We start from the raw sequence: 21,346 nt of genomic DNA on the forward strand, positions 1-21,346 counted from the left end.
TTCCATATGTTATTATACTTTGAAAGAATGAAAAATAGGATGTTCTAACATATTTTTCAGGAACACAATCCATAAGTCACTTAACAGGTAAATAACTTTTGACAACTTACCACTAATATATTGCAAATGTTGACCCCAAGATTATTTATCATCTATGTATACCCCCAAAAATTTGGCATAACTTGGACCATCTGACAGAGGCTTATCTCTAAGACTACAAACCATCTGCTGTGTTTTGTTTTCATTCATCAGGAATCCATTTGCCTTGAACCAATAGGATGCTTGGTCAATTGTCTTTGCTGCACAAGTTTTAAGGCTGTTGAAATAATCACTAGCATGAAGAAATGTTGTATCATCTGCATACAACACAGTGGTGGACTTGATAAATGCTGGCAGATCATTTATCATTATTAGGAACAAAAAGGGGCCCAGTACAGATCCCTGCAGAACATCTACCTTGACTTGTTCTATACTCGACATTTCTTTCCCTACACAAACAACTAGCTTACAATTCTGAAGATATGATTTTATTAATTTAAGGGGGGGGGGGGACATAAAGATTCAAGTCTCACGTCGTGAAGTGCTTGTGCAGCACAAATATCTGACAATATATTCTCTGAACATCTTCAAAATAGTTGTATTTTTTATAAGTCAACCAACAGAAGCTATCAAGGGCAGTGATGTACATGATCGCAACACTAGAACAAGGTATAACTATTTCTGTAACAGAACAACATTAAAAATGACTGATAGAAGTCCATATATCAGTGGTTTGATTTGGTATAACAAGCTACCAAACTCTCTAAGAACGTACATGGGAAATGTTTTTAAAACAAAATTAAATTTTTTTCTAATAGAAAACTGTTTATAATCTTTCAACAAATTTTAAGATAGTGATTGTAACATGAGGCATTAGCATATCAGTTGTAATGTGATAAATGTAAAAAATAGTCATAAGAAGCAACAGCTACAGAATATAGTGTATTTTAAAAGTGTAAATATAACCATACTGTTAAGTCTGACGTTTGCAAAAGCCATCATTACGATGGCTCCACGCAAAGAAAATGTAAATAAATAAATAGACATGACTAACTTGAGGTTGATAGAGATACTGAAGTCATACAACTTTGTAAACACAGTAGACACTGATGTAAGAGTGACAGACTACTGCAGGATAGATTATGTCATAATCAATAAACATGTTACAAAAAGTCTTAAGGATAATGGGTACTTTTTTGGGGCACAATATTATATAAAAATCAACACCTAATTCTTTCAGGCACTGTTATTAATGTATATGTTTTACACATGTTTTATTGATATCAGGTAATGCATCAGACTTTCTAAACATACACTCCTGGAAATGGAAAAAAGAACGCATTGATACCGGTGTGTCAGACCCACCATACTTGCTCCGGACACTGCGAGAGTGCTGTACAAGCAATGATCACACGCACGGCACAGCAGACACACCAGGACCCGCAGTGTTGGCCGTCGAATGGCGCTAGCTGCGCAGCATTTGTGCACCGCCGCCGTCAGTGTCAGCCAGTTTGCCGTGGCATACGGAGCTCCATCGCAGTCTTTAACACTGGTAGCATGCCGCGACAGCGTCTACGTGAACCGTATGTGCAGTTGACGGACTTTGAGCGAGGGCGTATAGTGGGCATGCGGGAGGCCGGGTGGACGTACCGCTGAATTGCTCAACACGTGGGGCGTGAGGTCTCCACAGTACATCGATGTTGTCGCCAGTGGTCGGCGGAAGGTGCACGTGCCCGTCGACCTGGGACCGGACCGCAGCGACGCACGGATGCACGCCAAGACCGTAGGATCCTACGCAGTGCCGTAGGGGACCGCACTGCCACTTCCCAGCAAATTAGGGACACTGTTACTCCTGGGGTATCGGCGAGGACCATTCGCAACCGTCTCCATGAAGCTGGGCTACGGTCCCGCACACCGTTAGGCCGTCTTCCGCTCACGCCCCAACATCGTGCAGCCCGCCTCCAGTGGTGTCGCGACAGGCGTGAATGGAGGGACGAATGGAGATGTGTCGTCTTCAGCGATGAGAGTCGCTTCTGCCTTGGTGCCAATGATGGTCGTATGCGTGTTTGGTGCCGTGCAGGTGAGCGCCACAATCAGGACTGCATACGACCGAGGCACACAGGGCCAACACCCGGCATCATGGTGTGGGGAGCGATCTCCTACACTGGCCGTACACCACTGGTGATCGTCGAGGGGACACTGAATAGTGCACGGTACATCCAAACCGTCATCGAACCCATCGTTCTACCATTCCTAGACCGGCAAGGGAACTTGCTGTTCCAACAGGACAATGCACGTCCGCATGTATCCCGTGCCACCCAACGTGCTCTAGAAGGTGTAAGTCAACTACCCTGGCCAGCAAGATCTCCGGATCTGTACCCCATTGAGCATGTTTGGGACTGGATGAAGCGTCGTCTCACGCGGTCTGCACGTCCAGCACGAACGCTGGTCCAACTGAGGCGCCAGGTGGAAATGGCATGGCAAGCCGTTCCACAGGACTACATCCAGCATCTCTACGATCGTCTCCATGGGAGAATAGCAGCCTGCATTGCTGCGAAAGGTGGATATACACTGTACTAGTGCCGACATTGTGCATGCTCTGTTGCCTGTGTCTATGTGCCTGTGGTTCTGTCAGTGTGATCATGTGATGTATCTGACCCCAGGAATGTGTCAATAATGTTTCCCCTTCCTGGGACAATGAATTCACGGTGTTCTTATTTCAATTTCCAGGAGTGTATTAGAAGTATTTTGCAATATTTTCAAACCTGCTTAGGGATATTAAAAAAGTACAAAGAAATTTATGCAATTTTTTTTTCCAAAATGCTTCCTCAAATTGAGAACCATTTAATCCAATGTTATACATATGAAGGAGACCAAATGTTTACCAGATATGCATGACTTGATGGCTGAGGTTTTAGACCTACTTAATTCCACCTATTATGTATACCTCAAGGATAAAAAAGTATCACATCTTACATTTTAATTTTTATAATTTTTTTCCTAGTGAAAATGTTATTTTTTCTATAATTTAGTTGATTCTGCAACAAAGCTTAGGTCTACTACATAAGTATGGACTATTGCTAGTTACAGAAAAAATTAGAGCAATGCTTTATAAACTTTAGGAAATATTTGTACCACTTGTGGGAAATTGCAAATGAAGATATGAGTCCAATTAAACTGTGCCTCAGAACATTCCTGAAGCATAGTCTTCATCCTGAAGAACACTGAACACTGAAGATGCAAGAAAGATGTACTGAAGGTTAAATAATGAACTGCGAAGAGAACCAGAGCAGGCTAGGAAAAAAATGGCTAAAAGAGGAATGTGATGCAATTGAAGAACTGGACAGGAAGGGAAGATACAACTTACTATACAACAGAGTAAAGACTAGACAAGGGATCAAAACAGAGCAACAAGTGCTACTATAGAAATTTTGAGTAAAGATGAAGAGGTGGTGCATAAAGATCGTGACAATGTCCTCCAGAGATGGGAAGAATATCTAAAAGAGCTATATGACACAGATCACAAACCAGAAACTCTGAAACTTGAATCAGTGATGACAAAAAAGGACCAACCATAATAATGGAAGAAGTAAAGTCTGCCATAGCTGCAATGAAAAATGGTGAAGCGGTAGGTACGGATACGATACTAGGAGAAATATTAAAATGCTTGAACCAAGATGGAAAAAGAGAAATATTGAGGTTATGTAATAAAATATATGGCAGTGTTGAATGGCCTGAGGACTTTCTGACAACAGTAATGATTCCATTACTGAAAAAAACAAGGAGCCAAGAAATGCAATGAGCACAGGACAATCAGCCTCATTTCACATGCAGCCAAAGTGATGTTAACAATAATCAATAAGAGACTTGAAAAAGTAATGGAGGAGAATCTTGGCAAGGAGCAGTTTGGCTTTAGACTCAATACGGGCACCAGAGATGCAACAGGGCTCCTGCAAATCTTAGGAGAAAGGTTTATTGAAAAAGGAAGAGACCTATATATGTACTTCGTCGATGTAGAAAAGGGATTTGACAATGTGGTTTGGGACAAGCTGGCGACTATAATGAGGGAAAAGAGAGTGGACTGGAAAACCAGAAGACTTGTAAACTCATTATATCTTAGTCAAAAAGCCTCAGTTAAAGTGAGAGGAAAAAATACAAACTGGATCAGACTAGGAAAAGGAGTAAGACAAGGATGCTGTCTATCACCTACCCTTTTCAACCTCTACTTGGAAAATATGATTGACCAAAGGTCATTAGATGACAAAGGAGTAGCAACTGGGGGAAGAAGAGTGGGGTGTTTGAGGTTTGCTGATGACATGGTCCTTATAGCCACAGGGGAAAAAGAATTACAGGATTTGGTGGACACCATTGAAGCTAACGGAAAAAATTATGGAATGAAAATTAACACAAAGGAAACAAAAGTATTGGCACTAGGAAAAAATAAATAAATAAAAATTATGCTGAATGGAGAAATATTAGAACAGGTGCAAAATTTTAAGTATCTTGGAAGCAGGATAGACACCACCTGGAAGTGCACCACAGAAATTAAAATAAGGATAGCAATGGCAAAAGAGGCATTTTATAAGAAAAGGAGAATTTTATGCAGTAGTCTGGACAGAGGACTCAAGAAGAGACTCATAAAATGTCTTGTATGGAGTGTTCTTCTGTATGGCACTGAAACATGGACTTTGAGGAAGAAAGGCTGGAGGCTTTTGAGATGTGGACATGGCGGAGGATGGAAAGAATAAGTTGGATGGGCAGAATAAAAATGAAGAAGCACTGAGAAGAGTGGGAGAGAAAATACAGTTATTAGATGTAATAAAAAGAAGAAAAAGAAATTGGATTGGGCATATATTAAGAAAGAATGACGGACTGACAAAACAATTTTAGAAAGTTATGTAGAAGGGAAAAGGAAGCAAGGAAAGAAGATATTTCAGATTCTGGATGACATGATGGACAGTACAACATACAGCAGCCTTAAGACGGAAGCAATGGATCGCAGAAAATGGGGAGGCAAAGGACCTGCTAATATAGCAGAAAACTGATGATGAGTCTTCATCCTGCAGCATTTCTTCATCTTCAAGCTTCCTCTTGGCATTCCTTTTAGCACATCTTGCTTCTTTGGTAACTTGAAGACCAAATCTTTCAGCTTCATGCACCTATTGTCTCTCACACACAAACAATTGATCTTCCATACTAGAACCACATTTTATGCCTAAATTTCTCAGGACTTCCAATCTTCCTATCACTCCATCATTGAAACATATCACTGCGTCTAGTACAGAAACTTTTAATGTATTTAATCCAACAAAACCGTTCTTGGGTAATCTTTCCCATATGCAATGGTTGAAACTTTCATTTGTATGTGTGTGTGTGGTTTGAGGTTTTCGGGCGCTAAACAGCGTGGTCATCAGCTCCCAAACACATAGCATTGGAACACATGTGGTGAAGGGACGAAGACGGACAGCGAACAAGGAGAACGGCTAAAAGACACAGACCTGATGCAGTTCCAAATCCTCACATACAGAGGCAAAACAAGAGGAGAAGAAATGCACTAAAAAAGGAAAGGAAACACAGGGAAAAGAGAACAGAAATCGAAGTGAAACAAGTAGGTAATCGTGACTGGCGGACCTCTTACCTAAAACGTGGGTGAGCCAGTCACCCAGCAGCACATTAAAATCCTCTCCCTACAATCTGAGGCAACAAATTGGACAGGACACAAAACCGTAAGACCTTAACCACAGTCGTTGCGTCGTCTTGCAAAATAGAGGGCAAATCGGGTGGCAAGGAAACCACCGCCCTCTGGTCAGAGAAGAAAAGACAGTCAAGTAAAATGTGGCGGACAGTAATCTGGACGCCACAAGCACTGCAGATTGGGGGGCCCTCCCGCCGGAGTAAAAAACCATGCGTTAAGGGACTGTGCCCGAAGCAGAGGCCAGTGAGGAGAACCTCATCCCACCTGCATGACTGGTAGGACGTACACCATGGCCGCGTGGTGGCCTTGACCAGACACAGCTTATTTTCACCGACTGCGAGCCACTCCTCTTCCCATTGACGCACAACACGAAAACGCAAAAGGGAGGTAACAGCATGGAGGGGGACGGCACATTCAACAACGTGAGGGAGGGAACATGCATCTTTGGCAGCCACATCTGCCACTTCGTTTCCCCTATTTCCCAAGTGCCCCAGCACCCAGCAAAAAGAAACCTCCTTCCCCTGCCGTTGCAGGTGGAGAAGGGCATCATGGATATTCTGGACGACTGTATTCGCTGGGTACAAGTGTTGCATGGTCTGAAGGGCACACAGAGAATCAGAACAGATGAGAAACTTAAGACTGGGAACACATCTCATCTGCTCCAATGCCCACAAGATCGCAAACAATTCGGCATCAAAGATGGTAAACACCGCAGGAAGCCATAACTTGATGACTCGATCAGGGAAAACAACAGCACAACCAACACAGTCCCCCTGTTTAGAGCCATCCGTAAATACTGGTACATAGTCAGGATGCTGGTTTAAAATATCATAAAATAAGGAGGTACAAGCAAACGCAGGAGTGCAGCTCCTCCGGTACTCTGATAAGTCTAAAAGGACGCTGGGCCTCTGGAGCAACCAGGGAGGCAGGCAGGTAAAACCCTTGAGTTGGGGTGCCACATGCTCCACACCAAGGGACTCAAGCAAATGCTTGGCACGAATCCCAAATGGTCTCGTTGCTCTGGGACGACTGGAAAAGAGACATTCCATAGGCGGTCGGGCAACGGTAGGGTACGCATGGGAGGTAGGACAGGCAAGGAATTGACACACCCGTCGCACCATGAGAAGTTTCCTCCGGATGGCGAGCGGCGGTTCCCCTGCCAAAGCACACAGGCTGGGGATGGGACTGGTACGGAATGCACCAGTGGTCAGCCTGATACCCTCATGGTGTACTGTGTCAAGAATCTTCAGATACAAAGGCCTCGCTGACCCATACACAGTGCATCCATAGTCAAGACGTGACCGGACAAAAGCCCTATAAAACTGCAGCAGACGCGCACGATCTGCTCCCCAGGACCGATGGCTCAGACACTTCAAAATATTCAGTGCCTTCAGGGCCCGCAACTTGGAATCAAAAGTGAGGCCCAGGGACCTAACAGTGTCTCTAAAAGGAAGAATGGTGTCCCTCAGCCGCAATTCAGAGGAGGTAAAAGGACGTCGAGAACGATTAAAATGAACACACACATTTGTCTGCAGAAAAGGTAAAACCCGTCTTCGCAGTCCATGCCTCTAATCGCTTTATCGTAAGCTGCAGCTGCCAACTAGCAGTGACAAGACTGGAGGAAGAACAGAAAACAGCAAAATCGTCCACAAACAAGGAGCACTGGGCAGGACTCCGGATAGTGGACGTGATACTGTTAATGGCGAGGGCAAAGAGGGTGACACTTAAAACGCTTCCCTGAGGAACACCATTCTCCTGCACGTACAAATCAGATAGCACATTTTCAACCCGATATCGAAAGAGGCGGCGGGAAAGAAAGGACCAAATGAAGATGGGGAGATGGCCACGAAAGCCCCACTGATGGAGTTGATTTAGGATAAGACGGCGCCAAGTAGTGTCATACGCCTTATTAATGTCAAAGAATACACCTAGACAATGCTGGTTACGTAGGAAGGCCTGCTGGATGGCCACCTCAAGCAGAGTCAAGTTGTCTATAGTTGAACGACATCTCCGAAAGCCACACTGAGAGTGGCTAAGGAGCTGCCTGGTTTCATTTGTATTCTGAGTGCCACCATAAAGACATTTACTAAGCAAAACAGGGTCACTCAGGTCTCTTAAAATTGGTTTTATTTCATTTGTAACAGGCTCAGGAAGAGAATGCTTATGATAGTATGATTTACCACTTTCTTTTGGATTTTGGTCATCACACTAAGAATCTGCTCCTTCAGGGCAAAGTCCATGAACAGGGTGGTGAACTGTGGACAACTTATGAAAGTTGGTGGTCCATACAGCTTTTCTCATTGCTGAAACATCATTCAGCTCGTCTAATGGCTAGTCCATAATAACTATGAAGAGGGTCTATTTCAGTTTCTGTCAATCTGCCTTGGCCGGACAGATATTTTCCATCACATAGCAACTTTCCTTTCATTTTTCTTCGTAGCTTCCTCAATCTACCACCCATCCTCTTTTGCACATGTCCACAATACTCCAGTTTTGTTACCAAGATATCACCACAAACATTGAACTCATTAATTTTATTGAAAGCTTTAGAGTCCCCATCGCCTTGGTACTTCGTATATCAAAAATTACAAACGGGCACCAACTTCTGACATATTCTTAGAACTCCATCACATTTCATACCTTCACTGTAACCGTCATAATTCTTAGAACACTGATGTTCAATATGTCCTTCAGTGTTACAATGGCAGGTGTGGCAGTACTTACATAAGCACTCAATCTCAACTACTTTTCCATTCTCCAGAGAAGTAGAACTTACAACACTATTCAAGGAATGATGTCCTTGTATGTTGCCATGTCACATCAAGTTCAACAGCAATGTCCCTGGTTCCACTAATATTTACAGTTTCTTCTACTGCATGATTTGTAGGTGCTTTAGACACAACTGCCAAGCCACCTAAAACTATTTTTGTGTACTTGCTGAAGCTACTGGGAGGAGGAGGAAGGTTCATCAAACCACAAAACGTTTGAGCAGCCTTTTTCACTTTTCCTATTGCATGCACTGCATACACTGACTTCAAATTCACATCATATGAATAACATACAATGTTCAAAGTTATTTTCGAGGTAGTTTTATTGCAGGATATACACAGAACAACTAATTTTGATGCTAAACCCTTCCTGCTACTTTGTTTTTCAATATTTCCAGACAGCTTACACCATCACATTGTTTACATTTCACCACTTCCTTTATCAAAGAAGATAAGATTCCCACATCAACAACAACAAATCCACTACAAACAGCGTCATTGTTAACACATCAATTTGAATCACCAGGAGGGATGCCATGGGAGAATTTCTTCCCTGAAGAACTGATACATAGGTCACTTTCAGCAGTGTGGCTTGCTTTGTTTATGAACTGGTTACCACAGAATTTGCTTTTATTGAATTTTGTGATGCATGGCATAGTTTGTATTAGAATATGTACTTCCACAAATATATGTAGCACTTGGGCAACAAACATTCAGTAACATGTGAACAAACTGCTTCAGCGAAACAAAAGTAAATACTAGCAAAGATAATATTTACAGACACTAGAAACCTGCACTGTTGCCAACATATGCAATGTTTCATATGTATAATCAATGCAAACAGTAAGTTCACAGTTCTTTCCGAAATAATACTGGTTACTGTACCAGAAATATAGGGGGCATCGCAGCATACATGACTGTAACTTTTCAGGAAAGACTATAGAATTTAATAAAGTCATAAAAAATTTCGATTGTTTCACCAATTATAAGTACCCTGTATCCTTAAGCACAGCAATACGGAATCTCACTAATTGCACCACTATTGTCAGTCTGTTAAGTACATGCATATAAATACTACAGAAGCAACAAATGTTATTGAACAGAAATGAATCCTGAATGATCACAATACAAAGCACCTCAAGTATAAACTGGCCCAGGAGGAATGGAAAAGCGTTTATAAGCTAAAAAGGCTCAAATAATAAATAGGATGAATTCTGTGAAACAATATTTAGACATTATAATCATTGTTGCCCAGTTAAAGATGCTAAAAAAAACTCATGCTCAGAAAGAATCCAAAGCATAAATTACCTAGCAGTCTATTTAAATTAAAGCAGAATGTTCAAGACCTCTTCTTATTTTATATATACATTTTTTTTTCACTCTGTCTTCAGACCACAAGTGACCCATCGGGACCATCTGACTGCCATGTCATCCTCAGTTGAGGATGCGGATAGGAGGGGCGTATGGTCAGCACACCACTCTCCCGGTCATTATGATGGTTTTCCTTGACCTCTTACCTTATATAGCAAAAAGGAAATCATTCTCAAGGAAAAGTATTGCAGAGCCAGGAAAATGTGTAGGAGAGAGATTTTGAATTTCAGAGAAATACCAGAAAGCACCATCGGACATGAATACGGAAGAAATAAGCTTATTGCACAGGGAAAAATTAATAAATGATCTGAGAACAATCTGTGATATTTTTAATAAATGTTTCATCACTCCATGAGGTATCCTAGCTCAACTTGTTGACCAGAACAGTTGCATAAACATTTCATCACCTCAAGGTATAGGCTTTGAATTCATAACTGTAAGTGAACATGAATTAAGTTGAATAATCAACACATTAAAGACTAAGCACCAAGCTGGCTGGCAAGAGGTGTCTAGTGACCTAGTTATGAAATGTCATGAAGAATTAGTTAAACCTATTACCTATCTCATTAGCTGCTGTGTTAGGGAAGACACCTACCCAGACTCACTAAAAATGTGCATAGTTACACCAGTATATAGGAAAGGATCCACAAAACAGGTTGAAAACTTTAGGCCAATTTCATTAATCCCCACATTTAGCAAAATCTTTGAATATGTTATGTTTTCACAACTCAGTGGCTCTTTCCCAAAAAATAATCTACTTATTGAAACACATGATTTCTGGAAAGACCACAGCATCATCACAGCAATCCCTGAAATTTTACAAACCCTATATAGTGTACTAGATGAAACATATTTGGCAACAGCCATTTACCTTGATCTTACTAAAGCATTTGATTCATTTAAACATGACCTACTAACAAAGAAACTTCAGGTGTATAGCTTACAAGATTCAGCAATACTACTGCTAACCAACTACCAGTCAGACCAAAAGCAATGCACAAAGCTAACCTATCAAATTAAGGAGTACGATGGTTCAAACCTGTGTCCCGCCATCCTGATTCATGTTTTCCGTGATTTCCCTAAATTGCTTCAGGCAAATGCTGGGATAGTTCCTTTGACAGAGCATTGACTGGCTTCTTTCCTCACCCTCCCCTAACCAAATAAACCCAATGGGACTGATGACCTCACTGTTTGGCCCTTCCCCAAAATAAACCAACCAACCTATCAAATTAATAACCAAATTGTAAGCTCCCAGTCTTCTAGTGAACCAGTGAAACAAGGAGTCCCTGAGGGATAAATTCTTGGCCCCTTTCTCTGTTTAGTCTTTTCGAATTGTGTCACCCAGCCACAAAATGATAAAATAGTGAGCTATGAGGATGACACATCTCTGTTGTTTTTTGGCAATAATACTTGTTAGCTTACATCTTCTGCAACAGATGGAGTAATAAATATAATTAAGTATTTGATGAACAAGATTTAAATATAAATGTTAACAAATTGCAGTTATTATCATTTAAGACTGTTTACTCTAACTATACCTCTATAAATAATATAAGTGGAATTGAAGCAAATGTAGTCACTATAGGGCTGGTGTTTGTTTACATTAGCAATTATCTTAACTGCTCTCTTCTGCAGTCTGAATATCCTATCCATGTAGACTATGGGCAACCACCGCATAGACAAGTCCATGTTGCAAATTCTTAGGCCTACACTTAGATAAAAATTTGTAATGGTCAAATCATATGAACTCTGTATGTGGGAACATTAATAGTAGATTATAAGCGCTCAGTACCCTAGCAAAAATAGTTGCAAACCCTGCTATTAAAGCTGTTTGGAAGAATATATCCTTTACTAAATTATGGTACTGAATTATGGGGCTGTACTGCAGATACACACCTCAATGGATTAATGTTGTTCCGTAAGAATGCTATTAGAATAATGTATGGAGACCACAACCCATAAATCATTTTTCGAATCTGGTTTAATAAATTTCCAAAAGACTTACGTGCACATGATGGGACTATTTTCAGATGCAAACTCAAATTATCCTCACAAAGAAATGTTTATCTCACTTTCTGAATTTTCAGTTGACAACATGTGATCTTACAATTTGTACTAGAAGTTAGACATATTTTAATTGTATACCTACTTTTGTGGCTTTACATTCTCTTTTGTGTGCTTGTATTGCAGTTTTGTTAATTTATATCAATCATCTGTTTTCTTAGTATTTTACAAGAAATTCTCAAAATCATGTAGAACAGGACTGACATTCGCAAAAGTCATCATCTTTGTTGACTCTATGAAAAAAATAATAATAAAAAAAATAAATGTCTTCATTTTAAAACTGTCTTCCAGCTGCAAGTGGGCTGTGATCTGTAGCTCTTTTGTTACTCAATAGCCTGTAATAATTGCATCTGGTTACTGTATTGCAATTATGACTCTCTCTATACATTACCATTACTTCTTCAGTCCCTTTTACAAACGCATTTGTCTGAAAGGCATAAAATGAAGATACTTATAGTTGATGATGTAGTCACTACAGGGCTGGTGTTTGTTTACATTAGCAATTATCTTAACTGCTCTCTTCTGCAGTCTGAATATCCTATCCATGTAGACTATGGGCACACCACCCCATAGACGAGTCCATGTTGCAAATGCAAGTGGATTAGTCCACAGTATATTTGTTTAAGGGCAGGAGGAGATATTATGTATATGAGGAATTTTAATAAGTAATTTTTTACAGATGCAGCTGACATGCTCTTTTCATATAAGATGTTCCATCAGTAACAAATGCTGCCTAAAAATTTATGTTTATTAGATGTTTCAGCTGTAGACAGTGATTTGATGTTAATGTCCACTTGAGACTGATAATACTTTAACAAGAACTTCATCACAGCAGTCTTATCCTTATTCAACCAGAGTTCTTAAGCAAATCTGGAAAATTCCCAATGCCTTTGTTTCATTTATCCAATTTGTTCAGCGGTTCATGGGAAAGAGTTGCCTACACTTGTTATTGGGGATCAGCCTTTCTGGAACTGGGACTGTGAATTATTTAATACATTATATTTAGAGAAGAAAGATTCCATTTCATCTAGAACTACTCTTTCAAGTAACTTGCCAAACACTGGAAGTCATTGAAATTGGTCTGTCATTATTTATGTCAATGGTTGCTCCCTTTTTATATCCTGGTTATAGCTCAGCAATTTTAAAAGGTTAGGAAAGATCCTCTGGTCAATTGAACTGTTTATTAAACATGTTAGTGGTTTCATTAATCCATTTCTGCATTCTTTAAGAACTGTATATGGAATGTCATCCCAGCCACTATATGTTTTTATTTGAGTCTGGAGATTATGTTCATTATTTCACAAGCAGTTACACTCTTTGGGAACTGCTCAGTTAACTGAGTTTATTGATAGTGTTGATTCATAATCCTTGCAGTACCAGGGATTTAACCTTGGTCCCACACATGGCAGTCAGCTGCACTGACCACTTAGCTATGGGGGTAGACAGAAATGATAAATACTAAACAACAAATAATTTCTGGTGGTTATTTTTCAACTGACAACCCCCAGCACAACAGTCAGCAATGCGAACCATTACACCACGCTGCATGCAGCACAGTTCAGAAGATATAACTGAATCCAAATATGGCACCCTGGATCTAGATCTGATCTTTAGTCCTCTGTATGGCAGCATTGGCATATCCTCATGTTATGGTTGTGTTGCTCACTATGCTGGTTTTTAGTCTTCTGAATGGCAGCACTGGCATATCCTCGTGTTATGGCTGTGTTCCTCACTATAATATGCATCAAAGATAGCACCTCCCCACTGAAGTTTTGTGATAGCCACTCAGGTCTTCAGCTTCCTTGAGTGAGAAGCCTCCATTGTTGGTTTGTGCCTCAGGGCTATAGTAGTGTTATATATATGGAGGACAACATCTCTGCATTGTCTTCTTGATGATGGGTCATAGTCCTTGACTTCTTATATGATATTCAACAAGTGATGGAGGATATAACACACCACAAAATAGCACTTTCCCATGACTATGGAGCAGAAAGAATATGTGAAGCTTGTAGTGTTGTAGGTGAATGTCATGATGGACAGAGTTGTGTCTCAGTCTCTCTGTTCAACACCAGTGAAAATTGAGAGCATATTTGCTAATGTGTTATTATAACATTCTGTGAGATCATTCAACTGTGAGTTGTAGGCAGTTGTCATGCTGTGGGTGATGTTGCAACATGAAGTTACCTCTGATACCTTCCTTGATGGGAAAACGTTTTCACAATCATAGATCATCACCTGGGGGTACTTTGTGCTTCAGAATGATGTTTTCTACATGGAACCTTGCAATTTCTGGAGTTTCAGCAGTTGACAATTGGCTCATGGGCGTCTTGTCAATTTATGTTACAGCAGCACTCCTAGCACATAAATTCAAGACTATAGCATCTGTGATGTTAATGTTTATTGGGTAATGCACTGATATGAATAGTACCCTTATCCAAAATACCACACCAACAACTGATACCTCAAAACAAAACAGTTTTGAAAGTGTATTCATTTTATGTTCACCCCATTTTTAGATGTTGCCATTTATTTACCCACCATGAATATTGTTTCTTTACGTATATCATTTTACAATAACTGTATTAAAAACTCCCATTACAAAATTCTGCAATGTTGTTAGTAAAAAAACAATGTTTAAAACATGTAAATAAGTGTAAACATTTGAAGGTGGGATGCCAGACATCTTGAAATGTCATGATGGAATATAAGTGCCTACAGACGTGACTGGTTGCAGTTAATTAATTAGGAATCACCTTCAGTTTCAACAGTCACAGAATTCTATTGCATCCAAAACAGACAAAATTTTTTTACTAATTTTAATATTATGAAGAACAGCAACACAAAATATGGAAATTAGATAGGCAGTCCCAGTCAACAAGACTGGGGAAAATGTTAGTACCATCTTAAGGACAGGAAAAGATCTTTTTTGCACCTTGTTTCATAAAAATTGGTCTTCTGCCTGAAGTAGTTCTTATGGACATTCCTTGATAAGAAAATTTATCACATCACAAATGTGCTGACAAGTAAGAAAATCTGTGACTGCTCTTATTTTCTTTGGAACAGATTTTTATTTCTTGGGTGATGGAGACTTTTTTCGACTCAGGTAATAGGATCCAGTCTAAACACACTTCAACATGGTATTGTCAGTCAGCTTAGAAGTTCTTCAAGTGTCTTTGAAAAAATGACAGTGTCATCCTAATTGCAAATACACGGCATGTATTTAAGGTGTTGAAGCAGGTTGTTCATCATACATTCAAAGGTAGTTAAGCATTACATAATCCAAACAACACAACTTTGAGCTCATATAGGTTGTCAGGAATTATGAAGGCAGCTTTTTCCCAATCAGCCTCATAAACCAATATTTGCCAGTACCCTGTATGCATATTCATTGTTGTGAAATACTCTGCTCTTCTCAAGCAGTCTAAGGTGTTATCAATGTGTGGGGATGGGTAGATATCTTTCTCAGTTACAGCGATCAGTCAAGACACACAGATAAACGGTAAAATGCTACTGAGGCTCACAAAAGAAATCTACATGTCAGCAACAATCTAAAGTATTATAGGTGGTCAATGCAGAAATTCCATGAGCCATCCTTCTTCACAAGAACCATTGGAGGGGACCAAGGACTCTCTGAAGGTTCAGTGATGTCATCTTGCAACATCTTCTGCAGTTCCTCCTGGATTATCGATCGTTCAGCTGGCAACACTCTATAAGTTTTTCTCCACTTCCTCTTGTATTATCAATCGTTCAGCTCACAACACACTATAAGAGTGCTGTTTAATTGATGGATGATCCCCAGCATTGATATAGTGTTTTATCATGGACTGTTTGGTCTGACTTTTCTCCACTACAGACTCGAAAGCATCTGGATATTGATGCAGAGTTGCTATTGCACGAACATTTTTCCTCATTCAGGCCAGGTCCTACTGACAGTTCAATAGTAGGTTCCTCCCTTTTATTATTTGTAATGGTTCTGGAGTAGAGTTCTTTGTCAATGACAGTAAGCAACCCTTTCTGGATTAGTTCAGTTGTCCCTACACTACTGAGGCTACCTTTGGCTTTAGGGATGAGTTGTAGCTGTCTGTGAGAATTAGTGTTTCAAACTTCTCCTCGAAAACCCATAATGCTTATGACTGTTGCTGCCATGTAGACTTCTTTTGCGAGCCTCAGTAGTTTTTTACAGCCGACAAAAGCTTCACACTTTAACTGCACAACCTTATTGACCACTGACACTCTTCTCATTTATGATGGCAGAGTAACACTGTCTTAACAGCAAACAACCACCCTAAGAAATCTTTGTTATGTGTGCTTGATGGAACAGCATCATTGAACTGGAGCTCTGATCTTCCACAGTCTATGACTGCTTGTAAAGTCTGCAAGAAGTCCCATCTGAAAAATAATGTCACTATTACATACTGTTAAATTAATAATTTTTAAAGGCTGTGTTCTGTCATGATGGTTATTCTTGAGTACACATTGCTGGCAGCTGGATGGCTGGACATATATCCCATTTATGATCTTCAGAACAATCCCTTTCATGTCTTGGAATATAATCCTCTTGAGCTGACGATGATAAGTATCTGACATTGTATAAAGAGAAGCCTTTGAGTCAAATAGTGCCCAGACTGTAGGCCTTTGATGATGACATCAGTGAAGTTTTCTGACATCTTATGACTGTTGTCCATGGAGGGTTGTCATCTGTGGTGACCTCACTTCCATAGATGGTTAACTCACTTAGCTTTCCTCAATTTGGAGGCTAGTGTGTGGCCGGTACCTCTGTAGGGTGATGGGGAATGGCTATGGCACCTTATGGAGTGGTCTTGCCAGGTTATGGCAATAAACTTCAGCCCAGACATCAACTATATTTGTCTGCAGATGACTGACATGAATAGGACTTGTGATTGTTGATATCTTGAGGTGTAACACTCATGAAATATCTGTCGTTCCACTCTGCAATGACATACAATGTGTCCATGGTATACACAAGTAAAAACAGACTGGTGTGTTGTCCTCTGTCTTCCAAATGTCTGTTCTTCATGGATCATTTTACTTGTTAGAGAAGTTGGTTGTACCTGTGTAGGTTGTATGCATGGTTGCCATTTAATGGCAGTGGCAACAGACCAAGTCGACTGAGTCCACACCTCACGGCAAGCTCAACCGGTAGTGGAGATTGGTGCCAATTCAACAATCTCTGTTACCTCCTGAGAAACAGCGTCTGCTTTCATGGTTGCTAACTCTTATGCACTTAGTCTGAAGTTTTTGGCTGCCAAATACTCCAAAGAATTAGCTACAAAGGAGTGTCCCCTGGTCACCCAGTATCACCCTGGACTAGAAAAACAGAACCATAACCTTTGCCAGGGCTTTGATTATCTCTCATCCTGCTCTGAAATGAATGGCATCCTACCCAAGACCCTTCCTAAAGTGGCCTTCTGTTGCCCACCAATTTATCCCTACATTACTCCCACTCTCAAGAGATCATGAGAGATCATATGCCTGTGGCAGACCAAGGTGCAAGGCCTGCCCAATCTACCCACTCAGTGCCTACTACTCCAGTCCTGCCACGTATCCTAACCCATCGGAGGCCGGGCCACCTGTGAAAGAAATCATGTCATAAATTAACTCTGCTGTAAATACTCACAGTTTTTTATGGCAGTATGCCTACCAACCAGCTGTCCACCAGGCTAAATGGCCACTGCCAAATTGTTGCCAAGAACAAAATTGGCCACCTTGTGGCACAACATGCAGCCGAGCACAACATGCTCAGTTTCAATGGTTGCTTCACAACCTGAGCCATCCCTATCCTTCCCTCCACCACCATCTTCTCTGAATTATGCAGTAGGGAGTTATACTTACAACAGCTCCTCTGCTCCTGTAATCATCCTGGCCTTGCCCTCAGGTAATACATTCTTTCCATATCCTCTACCCAACAGTTCCCCTTCCTCTGTCTTGTCACCCCCTCCTAGTTCATGTCCACACATTGGCCTCAGAATTCACCAATCCCTGCCAGCCATCACAACCATCATCCATTACATGCCTAGGCTAGGTACCTGCCACTCCTCCCTCCCACATTCCTAGCTGTAATCCAGCTGCCTCCCTCTAAGCTGCCAGCCACCCACTACCAGTCCCTTTCCCTGCCACACACTTCCCTCTTCATCTACCCAACCCACCTGACACAACCCCCACCACAACCACACAAACAGTCCACCTGCCAAAATACAGCATGGTGTGTGTGTGTGTGTGTGTGTGAGTGTGTGTGTGTGTGTGTGTGTGTGTGTGTGTGGGCGCGCGCGCATGTGTGTGTGTATTTTACTCTAGCTCATCAAAGGATAACTCTGAAAGTGAGCAACTTTGTGTGTGTGTGTGTGTGTGTGTGTGTGTGTGTGTGTGTGTGTGTGTGTGTGTGTGTGTGTGTGTGCCCCCCTCTCGACAATTCAATCCTTGCATCACATTGGATCTTTGCCTTTCATGGGAAAGTGCTCTATTGATTGAGATATTCAAGAATGACTTATGATTTGCCCTTTCATCCAGAAGTATTTAAATACAAAATAACAAATAAATTCAGGTGGTCAGCTTTGAATTGGGGTGCTGCTGCATACCAGGCAGAAATGTTAACAACTACACCACAGCAATGGCATCAAAGCTTGTAGTAATTTTCTTAGTATTACATTCCTCATAAAAAACATAGTTTAATTTGAAAAGTTCAAATTTACCTAAGTTTAGGAAACCAAGTCAAAAATTTCAAAAGTGATTTTTCACTCTGCAACAGAGAATGTGCTGATATAAAAGCACGGGGTCTCCAACATAGCCATCCTTCATCACGTTGGACTTTTGCATTTCATGGGAATGTGCTCTTCTGACTGAGATATCCAAGAATGACTTATGACTTTTTTCCAGTATTGGTAGCCCCACTTGGCATGTACAAGAATTTCTATGAAGTTTGGAGCTTGGGAGAACAGGTACTTGTAGATATGAAGCTGTGAGGATGGATTGTGATTTATGCTTGGATAGCTCAGATGGTAAAGTATTGGCCTGCAAAACACAATGGTCTCAGATTTAGGTCCTGGTCCACCATATAGTTTTAGTCTGCCACAAACTTTAAAATCAGAACTTCATTATTTATTCACAGCTGAGCCCCCCCCCCTCTCTCTCTCTCTCTCTTCATCCTCACCCCACATTTTCACCTGATAAATTTCTCCAACATTTCACAAATGGTAATTGGACAGCATCACATTCTTCCTGTTATTCTAATTTCATCATAACTGTCTCAAAGCAGTGAAAAGCTTCCTCACTGAATGGCCCTTTTTTGCCACAGTTGTTGTCACTAGACGTATCCATGCCTTCAGAAAGGTCATGCCCACTGTTGGTGTGCAAGTATTTCACTGCCTATAAATACCTGATAGCCAGATTCATCAACATCACAGTTGAGCGAGACTTGCATTTTTTTTCTTCTAACTGCACTCTTCAGCTCACTCATGTTTAGTTGCTGCTGTGTTGGTACAACTGCATGGTCTGTCACAATGGAAGGTTCAGATGTCAACGCCAAACAGCAAGAATGACAGCTGGCAGTGAGGGCAAAATCACCAACCCTATCCAGTGTCAGTGGAATTTCTACAACAAATGCATTGTCCTCCTGAAACTCTTGCATTTAACTGATGTTTTGGTTCAGCAGTCTTCAGATGATTGATGCTCTACTTTATAGGCATTGCAACAAGAATTTTTAAGGAAGTACTTATGGATAGATGACAAGGATTGATCAAAATTTTTCCAAGCCAACATATCACAACCAGAAAAGCTTCCAGACTTCCATAGATTGCATGGGAACCAGCCACAACTGCTACAGTCATCCATGCAGCTCCTCCAGAAGCACTGTTTACTAACACTTTAAAAAAATCAAAATGACATCTTCTAAAACATTCAGATCACCAGTTATTGCTACTCAACAATACTGCAGTAACTTCAGTAGTAATAGCTTTCAAACTTCTGCAGATTACAAAGTTTCTGTATCAATAATATGTGTGCAGTGACATGTTGATAACACTCTACACTACAGATACTCAAAAAGTTTGCAGTAACACAAACTGATGTGCACTAAAAGTCACTGCCAGAACAGCCCTGTTACTTAATACACATAAAAAGATAAATCTAGATGATTAGATGGGCGTTTGAATCTTGCTCATGTGAATTTAAGTCCAGTATCATAACTAATACACTACTCCACTTGATTGTTCAATTAAAATTACTTGATAACTGACATCTGTCAGTTGCTTATACAGTGTTGCCATAATAGCTCCCGGCTACCACTTGGTTATAGGTGACACACGGAGGATCACTTCACAAATGCTGCTAAGTGTAATGCACAGCAATGTTAGAATGGCCACTGCAGGGTAAGTCAGAAATGCAAGATACTCTATCTACAGTTTATTTTAAGTGACCAGTGACTGAACTGTGATGGATTACACATTTTGTAACCCTGAATTTAAACATATGTCTTAAGTTAACCTTGTGATGTGCAGCATATCGAAGAAAATGCCCCTCAGCAATCTGTGGCAGAACTAAAATCACAATCACTTTATTCCTGGTTGTTAAAGCTAACCTCTACAAGCAAACTCAAGACAGTAAAAAATCATTTTCAGCGCTAAAAGCAAATTGTAATTTCTCACTATCTTTGGTTACCTGAACTATCCTCTCACTGGTTACACAAGCTGCCACATTACCAACTGCTGACCTGTCCTCTTTGGCACTTGGGTGCATATTATAGGCAACAAAGGCAAATTACAATTGAAACAAGAATGATAGGAAGAAATATAAGAGCAAATAGTCAATAAGATTACAAAAATGATGCTATCAGGAATTAGAAATAAAAAAATGACATTTAAAACAAGTAATTCAACCAAAACAATAATCAAACTCATTTGATTAGATTTAGAGATAAAAAAATCGCTACAGTTAACAAAATTTGAATCTAACTGCTTCTACATGTCAGGTTAATTCATTAACTGTTATGCTAAACCACAGAGCTGGGTTGAGTGCTTATATTTATGATTGTGATGCTCCAGTTGAAATGATGAATTGCAGCCATAAAAAATTCAGCTTCACACAATGTCATGTGGAGCTTATCTAAGCTAAGCAAATCTCTGTAATTATGATAACTGTATATGTGATGCTGAGTTGCGTCTTGTGCAGAAGTATCCAGTAGTGTTTGGTTAGCGCTGTGTAAGAAATGTGTGTGTTTCATTAGCATCATTTTGGTGTGGTTGTCATGTGTCATGAAATAGGAAATAACAGTGCCAGAATTATGACTCGGGATCCAGACACACGAAGAAAGAATACCGGAATTGGAAGTGAACTGACCAATTGTTGTGGCAGTTTGGGAATGGCGAATGGTTCGGGTGAGATGTTGAGCACTCTG

The 21,346-nt window shown here is 40.5% G+C and overlaps 1 protein-coding gene across 1 annotated transcript in view; it reads right to left on the reverse strand.

The window, feature by feature from the left end:
* The window catches only part of LOC126263398 (uncharacterized oxidoreductase YjmC-like), a 229,207-nt gene that overhangs the window by 20,236 nt on the left and 187,625 nt on the right, over nt 1–21,346 (reverse strand). The window lies entirely within an intron of this gene.

The sequence above is a fragment of the Schistocerca nitens genome, chromosome 6, assembly GCF_023898315.1.
Source record: "Schistocerca nitens isolate TAMUIC-IGC-003100 chromosome 6, iqSchNite1.1, whole genome shotgun sequence".
Lineage (NCBI taxonomy): Eukaryota > Metazoa > Arthropoda > Insecta > Orthoptera > Acrididae > Schistocerca > Schistocerca nitens.